The sequence below is a fragment of the Amblyomma mixtum genome, chromosome 2 (assembly GCF_055824585.1).
Source record: "Amblyomma mixtum isolate Tamu chromosome 2, ASM5582458v1, whole genome shotgun sequence".
Lineage (NCBI taxonomy): Eukaryota > Metazoa > Arthropoda > Arachnida > Ixodida > Ixodidae > Amblyomma > Amblyomma mixtum.
This window is the reverse complement of record NC_143013.1, coordinates 220918359-220931057: the sequence shown is the minus strand read 5'-3', so window position 1 is coordinate 220931057 and position 12699 is coordinate 220918359. Positions and strand designations below refer to the sequence as shown.

At 46.9% G+C, this 12699-nt stretch overlaps 1 protein-coding gene and 1 pseudogene across 7 annotated transcripts in view; one reads left to right on the top strand and one right to left on the bottom strand.

Annotated features, from left to right (window-relative positions):
* LOC149362651 (uncharacterized) overlaps nt 1–12699 on the top strand; it is an 88555-nt gene that overhangs the window by 29405 nt on the left and 46451 nt on the right. The gene's annotated exons all lie outside the window — the stretch shown is intronic.
* LOC149362656 (uncharacterized) overlaps nt 1–12699 on the bottom strand; it is a 32009-nt pseudogene that overhangs the window by 15922 nt on the left and 3388 nt on the right.

Genomic DNA, 12699 nt, shown 5'->3' with positions numbered 1-12699 from the left:
GTTACGTGCTCCAAAATGTGTAACCTTTGTAAGCCGCAATGGCTGGCCTAAAAATGGCAAAAATATCGTTCCAACTTGCTGAAGGTGATGCAATACAGAGCTCTGCTGGATTTCAATTTGAATGGAACAAAAACTGGCCAAACAAGAGAATGGTTTATAACGGAGAAAAATGACAAATATCGGCATATGATAGGCAAATTTTAAATTGACTCCAACATCTTCAAGGCTAGAGGAAATACAAAACAAAAAAAAAAACTTCCCAAATATTGTCTACATTGAAGAAAACCTAAGGAATGCAACAGATGCAGGTATGTTCAAGGCACCATTTTTGCAAACGTTTTGCAAAAAAAAAAAATCACAATAAATGGGCATGCAAGGCAGTAAAATATGGGCCCATATTACAGTATTACTGCTCGCATGTGAAACAGAACAACGTTGAACAAGCAATTCAATAAAGCAAGTTCAGATGAAGTCTCGCTTCGAATAGAGCTTGGCTATACAGCATATCACTCTTATTACAATGTAAATAAAAACATAGGCACTGTAATTGTAGTACCAAAAAGAACAAAATAAAAGCTCTATTATTATTCAAGACCAAGTGCCAAGTCAACTTGACATTGTGTGAGGGATAGAACAGACAGAAAATACGAATGGCAAAAATATCAGAGAAGGCAATACTTTGATCGCACATTTTACCACACCTCTTAAAAGAAAGATTAAAATGACTATACAATAAGAGATCAAGAAGGGTGGTCCAAGCAGTGCAGATAACATCAGGTCTTTTAAAACTTGCGGCCACATACAAACGCAAACAACAATCAATCAATTTAAACATCTTGGCTAAACAGCAACCAGAGATATACATGTACCTAACAGCTTTAAGAGGTAAATAGCATCAGCAAATTCAGCACAACTTGCCTAGATCATATAAACAAAAGCCCTTTGTGACTCCTCCAGTCACTTCATTAACAAAGATGCACAATGATATGACCAGTAACTTGCAACATTAACAGTGCTATAAGCCTGACAACACTCGCATAAGTACATCAACTTGCGTACTGCAGTTAAAAAAAAAACTTGCTCAATTTAGCTGTAGAAAATATACTTAAACATATTAGAAAGTGAACAATTGAAACACATTTCTTTCCAGAAATTACAACAAATTATTATTTTTCAAGAGCATGAACAAGCTCGTAAGTCGGTTCGTCAGTAGTCAACGTGGCACTAAAATGTCTGGCAGGGCAATCTTCTGCAGCAGGATGAGTATGGCGGAAAATGCCGGTGGATAGTCGAGGTTTTTTATGCAATATGTCCCCAGGCAGAAGAATAGTCCACGCTCTAGGTTGCCGTTGCTGATCGAGATCACTTCTTTACTACTTCCAGCGTAAACACTCAGCACAGGTGTATACGTAAGGTGCAGTCACTTGCAACTCTTCGGGCAGTGGGATCTGTGGAATGCTAAATTAGAGCCAGTGAGCAACCATTCATACTTAAAGCATGGCTGATATTCTCACCAGAGTGAAACATGGTATACAAAGAACATCACAGCGCCACTGCTGCGATTGCTGCGCTGTTGCTTCCGCAATTCACTCAGGATGGCCATTGGTCAAACCACAGCCAATTTTTTTAATGAGCCCAGTTGTATTGCCAAAATCGTGTGGCGCACCAATCAATTGATAATCAATGAAACGACTGCAAAGTTCCAAAATTCAGATTCAAAACAAAGCTACCACTTCATGGTGAAAACAGCGCGGGAAAACGAGACGAGCAAAGAAAGACACAACGCACCGTCTCGTTTTCCCGCGCTGTTTTCAATATATGAATCAATACTGTTAGAGATGACCAAAACGGGAGGGGGAGCGAGTAAGAACACTCGACGCTCACACAGATTTGTGAGAATAAAAAACAGATATATTGCAGTTACAACTTAATTCTTGTTAGCGCACTTCAATAGGGCTCGCACTGTTCTACGCACGTCCGCTCAGACCGCTCGCGTACCACACACCGTGCGCTGCGCTTCCCGTCGCCAACGCTGATGAGTCGACGCGCCGCACTCGCGAAAAACAACCATCACAAACACAAACGTCATCCAGACGGCGCCGGGAAGAGAGGAAAGAGCATAGGCAGGCAATGCGGTAGGCACTGGGACCGACCGGCGCAAAGAACCAGATTCACGTGATCGCCACTCGAGTCGAGGAGGCGACTGCCGCCGCCTGGGCGGGAGTATAGCGCCGAAGTGGAAGCGAGCGTCATAACATCGCTTACAACACCAACTCGCCCAAATCACATCCTTCGTTAAAAAAGTACCGTTGTGCGTTTTACGCATGCTCTTTTGTACGTATACACGCATGCAACGATCAATAATTAGCGCTGGATTACCCCCGTATTATCGCACCTAATGACCACAAATGACATGCGGCAACAATAGTCTAAAACCAATATTCTGGATAACCAAACTTTTGGCACGAAACCCCGCGCAATAGGTGAATGAGGCACTCAAACTACTGCACCACATTTCGCTTCGAAGTGCACTCAACGAGGCTTAGGAATGAAGCTGCTCTGGCAAAGAAAGAAAATACGCACTTTGACAAGCATGAAATAAATGACTTCGCAGGTCGCTATTGTGCATATGGTAAAAAAAAGGCCACCCACCCAAGTCCGTCATTCTTCCATGAACCCCAGGAACGTGACTTCAGTATTCGCAACGAATAGCGCCGGGCGCGAAGCTGTCCGTCGAGCACACAACGACGTAGCGTCTACAGTCACATTGGGGTTCGTTGCAGCTGCTGCGCAGCGTACCCCACAGGTCCCTGCTGCTTAGCGGCATTACCCCAAACAAACCACTTCAGGAACGCCACCGAAAGACGCCGTGGTTCACGAACGGTTCCAACTCTCGGTTCCAACGGTTCCAAGAACAAAGCAGCCTCCGCAACGCTGCAACGTCCGAGCCTTCCCGCCGTCCGAGCCTTCCCGCCGTCCAGACTTGCCGGCGTGCAACGATGCCAAGCGTTTGAAACAGAAGCGCCACTTTTCATTGGGTGAAGTGCCGGACGTCTGCACATGCGCGTCTCACGCAACTGGAGCGGCCGTCATGCCATATTTTGAGTAGTCTTTTGCCAATTACTCGTTTCTTATAGGCGCCGCCGTTCGTACCGTGGGCGCATTACGTTTTGATTTGTGATATATATTTTCCACCAGAACTGATACATTGGAAGTGTATAAAAAGAGCCACATGAAGGGAAATCGAATCGCGCACTCGGCGGCCCGCAAATGCGGTTACGTCCGCTGTCGCCTTCCCAGGCGCTCCCCTTCCATATGTCTGCTTTTTACTATTAATTGCGACCGTTGCTATCGCGTATCGGTTCGAGGAAGATGAGAAATAGGCTTTATCCGAGTCATCGAGAAATTACATGGAATTTGAAACACTTGTTTATTAACGTTTATTCGCGCAATAAAATCGGTACAGAACATGCTTAGAGAAGTAGCACGTTGGGTTTCTTTGCAAAACTCATGGATAGGAATCGAACATTCAAGATCTGTTCTGATATACAGCCTCAAAATTCTGCATTTGCATTGCATTCGCAGCCTCCTTTGGTAAATGTGAAGGCAGATATCTGATAACGCGCGATTCAATGTGGCTGCGACCCAAAACAGCAGTATCAGGCTCATGCGATAGCTTAGGTTGATGTCTCCCCCTTGCGGTCGAAACCAACGTTTATAGATACTTTTTTAGTTCCATAACTCCTCCCCTGAAAGCGGGCGCTGCTTGTACCCGGGCGGTGAGAGGGCGCTGCAGTCAAGGTTTGCGCGGTCGCCGGCGCGCGCGCGGCTCCTCTCCTGCAGGCTGCAGTTACTTTAGCCCGTGTGCGCGGGTTTGTTGTTGCCTTTTTTTGTCCATTTGTGTTCCTGTGCGCTCTGCGAACACGTGGTCCCTATCGTGCACTCAGAACAACAAACGCTGCTGGCCGTGAAACAGCTTTCGAGCGCGACAATGCCAACTTGCTTCGTGCCCGGCTGTACCAGCGGGTACAAGAGCAACCCGGAGAAACGCCATCCGTACGGAAGCAAGAGGAAATATCAAACTCATTGCATCAAATCAAACCGTTGAGTCCCTGCGGGTGACATTGATGTCAGTGCTGTCCATTATAGACTTCCTACACAGCAAGGGCGTCAGCTATATTCTCACAGCGAAGTTAAACCAAGACCCGCTTGAGGTAATTAGACTGGCACGTTGAAAAAGCCTAGAAATGCTCATATATAATGTGTTTTTTTAATTCAGAGATTTTTTGGCCTAGTGAGCCCATTAGGAGGTGACGAAGACCACCCTACAGTGACAAAGTTCAGGCAATTATTTAGGTGGTGGTGGAAAACGTTTATTTGCTCTATTTTACAATATTTTTTTGCAGCTTCAGATGGAGTCTTCCATCTTATCATTATTTAGGCTGTTTTCTTTTACACACCTGCTGAAGTAGCTGTGAAATGGAACTGTGAGACGGGAACTGATTGTGTCTTACTTAGTGCCTTCAAAAGCCTCGGAGAAAAGCGTCGCGACGCCCTCATCCAGAAAAAGGCTAGAAAGAACAGATCTGGCAGGAGCTGATGGCGATACCTTTCAGGGACCTCTCCAATGCTTCCAACGACCACAGATACAGTGTTCCATCACCAGAAGAAACAGCCTTGTACTATTTGGCAGGCTGTGTGGCTTTCAAAATGAAAAATAAAGCGCAATGTGAACTCTGTGACGCAATGTGACGCACTTGGCAGGCAGGATTCTCTGCCGCGTGAGGCTATATGCTCATTATTGAGCGCGAGTATGTTAGTGGCGGTCTCGTGTACCCTTCTCGCGTACCGTACCCTTTGCCTGTGTAAGCGCGGTAGAGGGTGCTATAAAACAGGCTTGAAAGGGCGAGTTGTTTGGCGACCTGTTTTGGAACGTGCTGTAAAAAAAGGCACGAATGGTGTTGGTTTACCAGAGCATGCTGAGGTGTTCACAGCTCAATTAATTTACTTTTATTTAGTGACGCGCATGCACTTCTTTGCGCGAGCAAAGTGGTTGGAAAATAGTAACGCCGTTAGAGCTCAAAAAGAGCGAAACTAGGCGAAGCTTGTCTGACAAATTAGTTGACAGCAAATCTGTCAACAACGATGTTTAGTGGGTTTGTGAATAAATTTTTTCTATTTAAATGCCAAGGGCCTTGAATTACTCTTGCATTTCGCCTACACTGGTATCGAACTCGCGGCTTTCGGGAAAGAAGCCGTGGGCCGTAGCCACCAAGACAGCGGCGGGTTTTATTTGCACCAGTATTGCTGTAATAAACGTAAAAGTAATTTTGCGCGAAATGCGAGACACAACAGCCAGTCGCGAAAAACTGGTTCGGCGGATAATACGAATCTATTGAAATAGCAAGGTTAGGTTCATCCCACGAGAAGCAGAATCGAAGCATGCATTTCGTCATTGCCCGTACAAAACGGCCGCTTGTGACACGGCTCAGAATACCGCTCTTAAGTTCGCAAACGCGCTAAGCACACATATGTTATGAAATACCTCCGGGCAAGAGCCGGAAACAAAAAACAGCAGTCGCGCAGCGATGATTCGAATGCGAGTGCTCGTGCCAAACGCTGCACGCTAGCAGACGACTCTCGCTCTCCTAGCTCAACCCGCGATTGCAGCGCCGCGGTGGCGGGGACGGCGACAGGCCGCCTGCTCCCTACGGGCGCTGCGAGGAGTTATGGAACTAAAAAAGTATCTATAAACGTTGGTCGAAACTGCAGCCCCATTGCATCCGAATAGCACATTCCCGCACATGAAGCAGCATACGTCCTCTATATGTGCATATCTCCTGGCTTGACGACGCATATAGGTTACCGTGCTGCGCAAAGGTTACTTGGCAATTTTTTCAACGTAACCTTTGAAACGGTTGACTTTTGACCGTTGTAACCTTTGAGCTCCACAAAAATAAAGAAAACGTAATGAAAACATAAAAAAATATCAATTGTAACCTTTGTGACAAAAGTTACTCGCGTCCAAAAGTTACGTTATAGGTTACTGTGTTTAGAGTGTATTTTGGTGTGCTTCAGACTGCTTTACGTTTGGGTGCTACCCTTTGCACTTCCATATGCTCTGTTTCTGTTGCGGTGCTGCACGTGCTGGGTTCGGGGGTTGCAAATGGTCGATGTTCACGTTTGAGTCGCTCAATTTCCGCATTTTGCCTCCAGTACCTGCATAAGCTGTGCGATTTCTGCATGTAGTTTTTGGTTTTCACTCTCGTAGTTTGGTGGAGCAGTGGAACGTAGCACTGATGCCCAGCTCACCTTGTTGGATATTGTGCCTCTGGAGGATTCCTGGTTCCTTCTGCTGCTGGTAGGGTGACTGCCCTCTCGTCCGGTCCGCTGCTTGCTCGGTCCTCGATCTCCACCGGCACTGCAGCTGCGGCCCCCTGCACTCGCGTGGCGTCCTGGTGCGCTGGTACTGCGGCTACGGGAGGTTTTCTTGTCTGGGTGCCCCTGCGTTCCGGTAGAGCGTCTTTCTTTAGACCGGCTCTGTCTCCCGAGGCCTGTGCTTGGTGCAGATTGTGGAGTATATTCCTGGTTTGCAGTTAGTTGTTTGCGCGTTGCGTTCAACAGGGCTTGGAAATGGTGGCGGCATTGCTTCGAGCCGGATGCGTGTTCTCCTCCGCATATGGCACATCAGAGAGTACACTCATGGTTCTCTTCTGGTGCTAGTATGCCACATTTGGGGCAGCGTTTGTCATCTGGCGTTGGGCAAATGTCCGCCCTGTGTCCCACTCTGTAGCAGTTTTCGCAGACTTCCATCTTCCTCTTGTACAGCAGGCATCTGTACGTTGTGTGGTGGTAGTTTACGTAATAGGTTATAGACTTGCGTTCGAAGACTGACTACCGTCGACGTTTGGCTGAGTCGTCTCACTTGCAGTACTTTGGGTGTATTGCAGGCTAGACTTCTGTCTTCCAGGCTGTCATACGAGGGTATGCCGTGGATTACTCCTTTCGCCGAGTTGTCCGGTGCAGTGGCATAAGTGGTTGCGGGGTAGGTTTCGGTGCCTAATTTAACTTCTTGGAGTCCGCAGTAAAGAACCGTGTTCTCCTTCATCGACGTGCTGGCGATGATTGCGTTCTGCTCGGCCATTATGCAGATAATATCTTTGTCTGTTCTACCTTGGAGCTGTATACTTTGTTGGATGCTGTCAGAGACTTGGGCGGTGCTCCAGGCTTTGGCGTTGAAGCCTCCTTGAAGTCTGATAACAACCTTATAATCATCCGCGGGTAGTTGTGGTAGCGGCGGTGGCCTTCTTTTTCCGATGCTAGGCTTGCCTTTCAACGCGGGCTTGTTGCTCAGTGTGTCCGCCGTAGGTTCGACTACTCGGCTTTTCTGCTTGTATGTTCGGTGTGCCGGGAGCCATCCGCTTTCCAGGAACACTGCCGGGGGGTAACTTCGGTGCCTCCGACGGTCACTTCCATGCTGTTAGATTTGGTTCTTCGGCCGTCAAGCGGCCCCATCGGCCGTTCGGCGTGACTCGGCGTTGGGTGTTGCTGGGTGCCGGCGTGTTCCGATGCTCAAAGTCTTGTAAAAAGCACAAAAACGTCGCACAGGAGAAATCGATACACTGCGTTCTACTGCTTGCCTGCCATTCGATCATCGCTTCCTGCGCGTGCGCCCAGGGTTGCCAGGTCCTGAACTCCTGAAGGTTAATGGCTGTAGAAATCTGGCCAGTGTAATAGGTAGGCATTGATTCCTCATATTTTGTCCCAACAACTAAAAGGTTTGCACAATAGAAACCCAGTAACTGATGCACACTGCATGATACCACACATTTGCCACATGCATAAAATGCTACTGCTACAAAGTTCATGAGCGTGTAGCAAGCAGACTGAACTTTTTAGTTTACATAGGAAATCTTAGCAGCTCTTCCTTAAGTTTCCACATTTTCATCAAATTCCTTGAAATTTTTTGTCTTTAAAAGGCTTGGGTATTAAAGTTGGTGCAGCATAGCTGTTTTCACCTGCTCTGCCTGCAGGCATGTTCGTCGCCAGGTCCAAAACCTGCTCAAGCATGAGCCTGTTCTCACGGAGTTTCCTCAGGACCTGCCTCTGAAATTCTAGCTGCAGGAATAAAAGAAACACAGGTTGTAAGGCTTCCATGGAAGTGATAATGTATAAATAAAATTAACACACAAATTGGCAATGGATAAAAAATCCACAGCACAGAGGGGAGGAGAAAAAGCCTACCTGCTTCAGGGATGACATCCCTGGTTGTCATGGGGTGCGAGGCTGAAATAAAACAACATATTGGCTACAGAAATCTTTTCTTAAGAATATCTGTGCCTAAAACTAACCTGGCTCACTTCGATTTCCTGGAGTTACGTTTTGCACATCTGAAAATGTATACTCATTCAAATCTATAAATACAATAAGTAAATACCAATAGCTCCAGTCGACTTGGTGGTATGGAGTGCTCCACCTAAAATGAAAATGAATAACAAATTTCACACTACTAATTCGTCAGGGCGGTTTAGTATTCAAGACATGACCAAGACATGTCTAACATGACCCAAATAGATCCTACACTTGTGAACTGAATGGCACGGGGAGCTTTGTGGCACTCCTTGTGCTCGGCTGCTTCCTCGCAGCCTTTTTCCTGGGTGGGCTTTCTGCCTCATAGATGATTCTACAAGGAACCGTTTTGGCTTTGTGACTGGGCGCCTTTCGTCTTCATCTGAAGATGCCAAGTCGGATGTAGCTTTGACTCTGCCCAGCGTCCTCCTGGCAGCTTCATACAACGCTAGCAACATATCATGAAACAAAGCACAGTGAATCAATATAAGCCTTTTTCAAAAACTCAGGCATGGCTTGTGGGGTTTAAAATGGGGAGATAAATCCGTTCTTCCCGTTTAACCGCGGCTGACACAGTTCAAAACCGCGTGGACCCCACCCCGTGGTCGCGAGCGCTACCGAGCGCACGGCGACCACGGCGGGCCTTGCTCTGCGGGAACAAAGGAACGACACACTGGCTGACACAAACAAGGCATTTATTGCTGTAACAACAAAAACTCCAGCTAGCAACAAAATGCGCTGAGGAATCGAGGATGTCCGACTCACCAGCACGGTTACGAGTGAACGTTCGCCCATGGTAGGGCAGGGGGAAAAACTCCGAGGCCAGACAGGACGAGCTGAGGGGAACATGTTTCCACACGAGGTCAACCGCTGGCGAAGAGCGGAGCGGCTCACGAAACGTCCGCGAGCTTCCCGGTGCCAAGGAGAAGAGCCCATCGCTCCCCGCGAGCGTGTAGCAAAACGCCATCCGTGGCACTGGTGTCGCTGCGACCTGAGCGCCCTCCCCTGTTAGTTAAAGTAACTAAACTGAGAAGAGTGCGTTTCGGGTTAGCTAACTACAGTTGGAGTGCATTGCGGGAAAGTGAACCACAGGGGACGAACGAGTGCGTCCCCACAGGCTTTAGGTCATTAAACCCCGCAAGAGACTACCAGCTGTTTTTTTAATGGTTTTGAGCGCCAACATAGACTGATGTCATGCACAAATCATGCATCATGCATCCTATGTACCAGTATAATAGGGCCAGAACTTACAAAAGAGACCTTTCACACGGATTGTAATTATCTTGAGGTTTTGCAGACGACTTCACTAATCAGTGTACTCTGTCGGCTTTTCCGCCAGGCCATGCACACACGTTGTCCTCAATCCAGGTCGCTGGAACGACTTCAACCTCTTCGGTTTCTACAAACTCTCTTATTGCAAATGACATCTGAAAGTGACAAGAAAGCGAACAGAAATTTTTTCATACATGAAAAACGACAGTTGGAGTGTTTATAGTATTATCAGATTGCCTCCAAAAAACACCAGCTTAATAATGTTCCTACCCAGCCACCTTCCGAAAAAAAAAAAAAAATAACACCTCGCCAGATGCCATCACGCTCTTCAAAATATATAATTTCTTTAATGATTAGGGACCCTTAGCTGAATGCTTCAAAACTAAGCTAAATTTTTTGCTGTATGCCCGCTGTAATCAAGAGCCTACATACCAAACTGAGCGCGTGTCCTTTTACTACCTGTTAATGCATCAGTTAATGTGTTGGTAAACACATTCAGCGTATCTTGAGTAGGACGGAATTCCGTCGCCGAGAAGTAAAATTGAAAAAGAAAGGACTGATGTTTCGGCTCTCAGAACGGGGCCGTTGTTCACAATGAAATCACACCAAAATGTTCGCTTTAAAAGGCTATAATACCGTTTTTACTCGATTCTAAGCACCCCCTTTTTTTCACGATCGCGATGCCCAAAGTGAGGGGCGGTGTGCTTAGATTTGAAAAATCTAAAATGGCACTCCGGGCCCCCCGGGCCCCCTCTTTTTGCGGCGAAATCTCTATGAGATGGGTGCGAGAAACAACATTTTATTTGGCAAACATTCAAAAGAAAATAGCTGCAGACAGTGAACCCACCACTTGTATCTGCTACTCGTCACTCTCACTGCCACTCGAGTCCGTCGCACCGCTTGAGCAGCCGCTCCCAGTATCCCACAGCAGGTCGTCTTCTGTTTCGTCGAAGTTATTTGTTATAGAACACTTAAATGACTTCACCACAACATCAACTTGCAACCGCTTCCACACCTCCGAAATCCACCTTGCGATGGTTGACGGAGGCGCTTTCTGCAGCTTTCCCGTCGGCATTTTCCTCTGGTCGGAGTTCCGCACTCATTCTTCGTACTCCTGCCGAAGATTAGCTTTAAAGGGTTTGTTTACAGAAATGTCCAGAGGTTGCAGCACTGGCGTCATTCCGCCTGGAATAACAACCAGGTCGCAATTGCTGTTGTGAAGCTTTGTTTTTAATTCTGGGGTGAGATGGCCGCGAAACGCGTCCTACAGAAGCATTGACCATGTGCCTGCAAGTCCGCCGAGCACTGATGCCACACGACTCGAATCCAGTCAGACATCAGCTCTGCTGTCATCCACCCTTTCTCTTGGGTTTGTACAATGACATCTTTGGGAAAAGGTTCATTCTTCCGCATGCTTTTTTCTTTGAAGATGATATACGCCGGAATTTTGTGGCCGTCGGCTGTTACGCATAATATCACTGTGACACGTACAATAAATAAACCTTTCATACAATAAACCTTTCATACCACCCGCTTGTATACCACCTGCCAGTTGAGCTGTTCTGTTCCTGCACTAGTGGATATTGGAAATTGCTGAAGTAAGCACATGCCTGTAGTACTCGATTGATAATGTCAGTCATTGTGATGGGGTATCCACCATCGAAAATGTGAAATTCCTTGATCAGTCTGATGACGCTCTTGATGTGTACACGAGCACTGGCAATGGTTCTGGTCTTCGAAACATCACCAGTGCTCATCTGACCTAGTGAGGGCCTATTAAATGGCGGCATATGTGCCGTTACCCTGTGACGTAGAAGGTCAAAAATTTTTAACCCATTATCCATCATTATTGCATCACCTGGTTTGAAACTGTCCAGTAGTTTGCTCTTTATCACTAAATCCCTGTCAGAAATTGACCCCCCCCCCTCAAGCATCTGAAACAAAGCAGACATAGCTGTCTGATGTGGCACCTATAAGCACTTTTAACTGAATTTTGCCGTGCTTATAGGGCGAGAAGGTTTGTTGCTGCACATCCACTGATGACGGTGTCTGCTACCTTATCTCTGTGCCATCAATTACCATGTGCATTTCCTGAAAGTTTAAAAACTGTTTTAGAAGATTTCGCTGCGCTTCAGCTAGCGATGGCACGTGGGTGATGGCACGCAAGGCTTTGTGCATAAACAGTACCCACTTGGAAAAAGTCTTGCTCAAGTAAGATTGGGTCGTGCCAAAATTACGTGCAAGTTCGTTAACGGGCATCCCTGTTTGAACTCTTAACAGCACCATGAAAAAATCATTGATGCTGCCAAGTGCGCATGATGGCCCCTGAGATTATCGAGGCATGGCACTGTTCAGAGCCATGTACAGCCCTTTAAAAACTTCATATGAAGGTAGCCCCGTATAGTACTTGCATTCACTAAGTTGCTGAAGTGTACTTGTAGTCAGCAGCCTTTCTTTTACACAATCATACTAGCCTTTTACACAATCATACTGCTGCTTCCAAAATACAGCCATGCCCCGTGACTCGGCAAGGGCTGCTTTTGTGGCCGCCTGTTTTTTACGCACATCTGCAGCCTCAATAGCTGCAGGAAGGTGAAGCAATGTCACCGGGCATGATAGCCCCTGAGATTATCGAGGCATGGCGCTGTTCAGAGCCATGTACAGCCCTTTAAAAACTTCATATGAAGGTAGCCCCGTATAGTGCTTGCATTCACTAAGTGGCTGAAGTGTACTTGTCGTCAGCAGCCTTTCTTTTACACAATCATATTGCTGCTTCCAAAATGCAGCCATGCCCCGTGACTCGGCAAGGGCTGCTTTTGTGGCCGCCTGTTTTTTACGCACATCTGCAGCCTCAATAGCTGCAGGAAGGTGAAGCAATGTCACCGGGCATGATAGCCCCTGAGATTATCGAGGCATGGCACTGTTCAGAGCCATGTACAGCCCTTTAAAAACTTCATATGAAGGTAGCCCCGTATAGTGCTTGCATTCACTAAGTTACTGAAGTGTACTTGTGGTCAGCAGCCTTTCTTTTACACAATCATACTAGCCTTTCTTTTACACAATCATACTGCTGCTTCC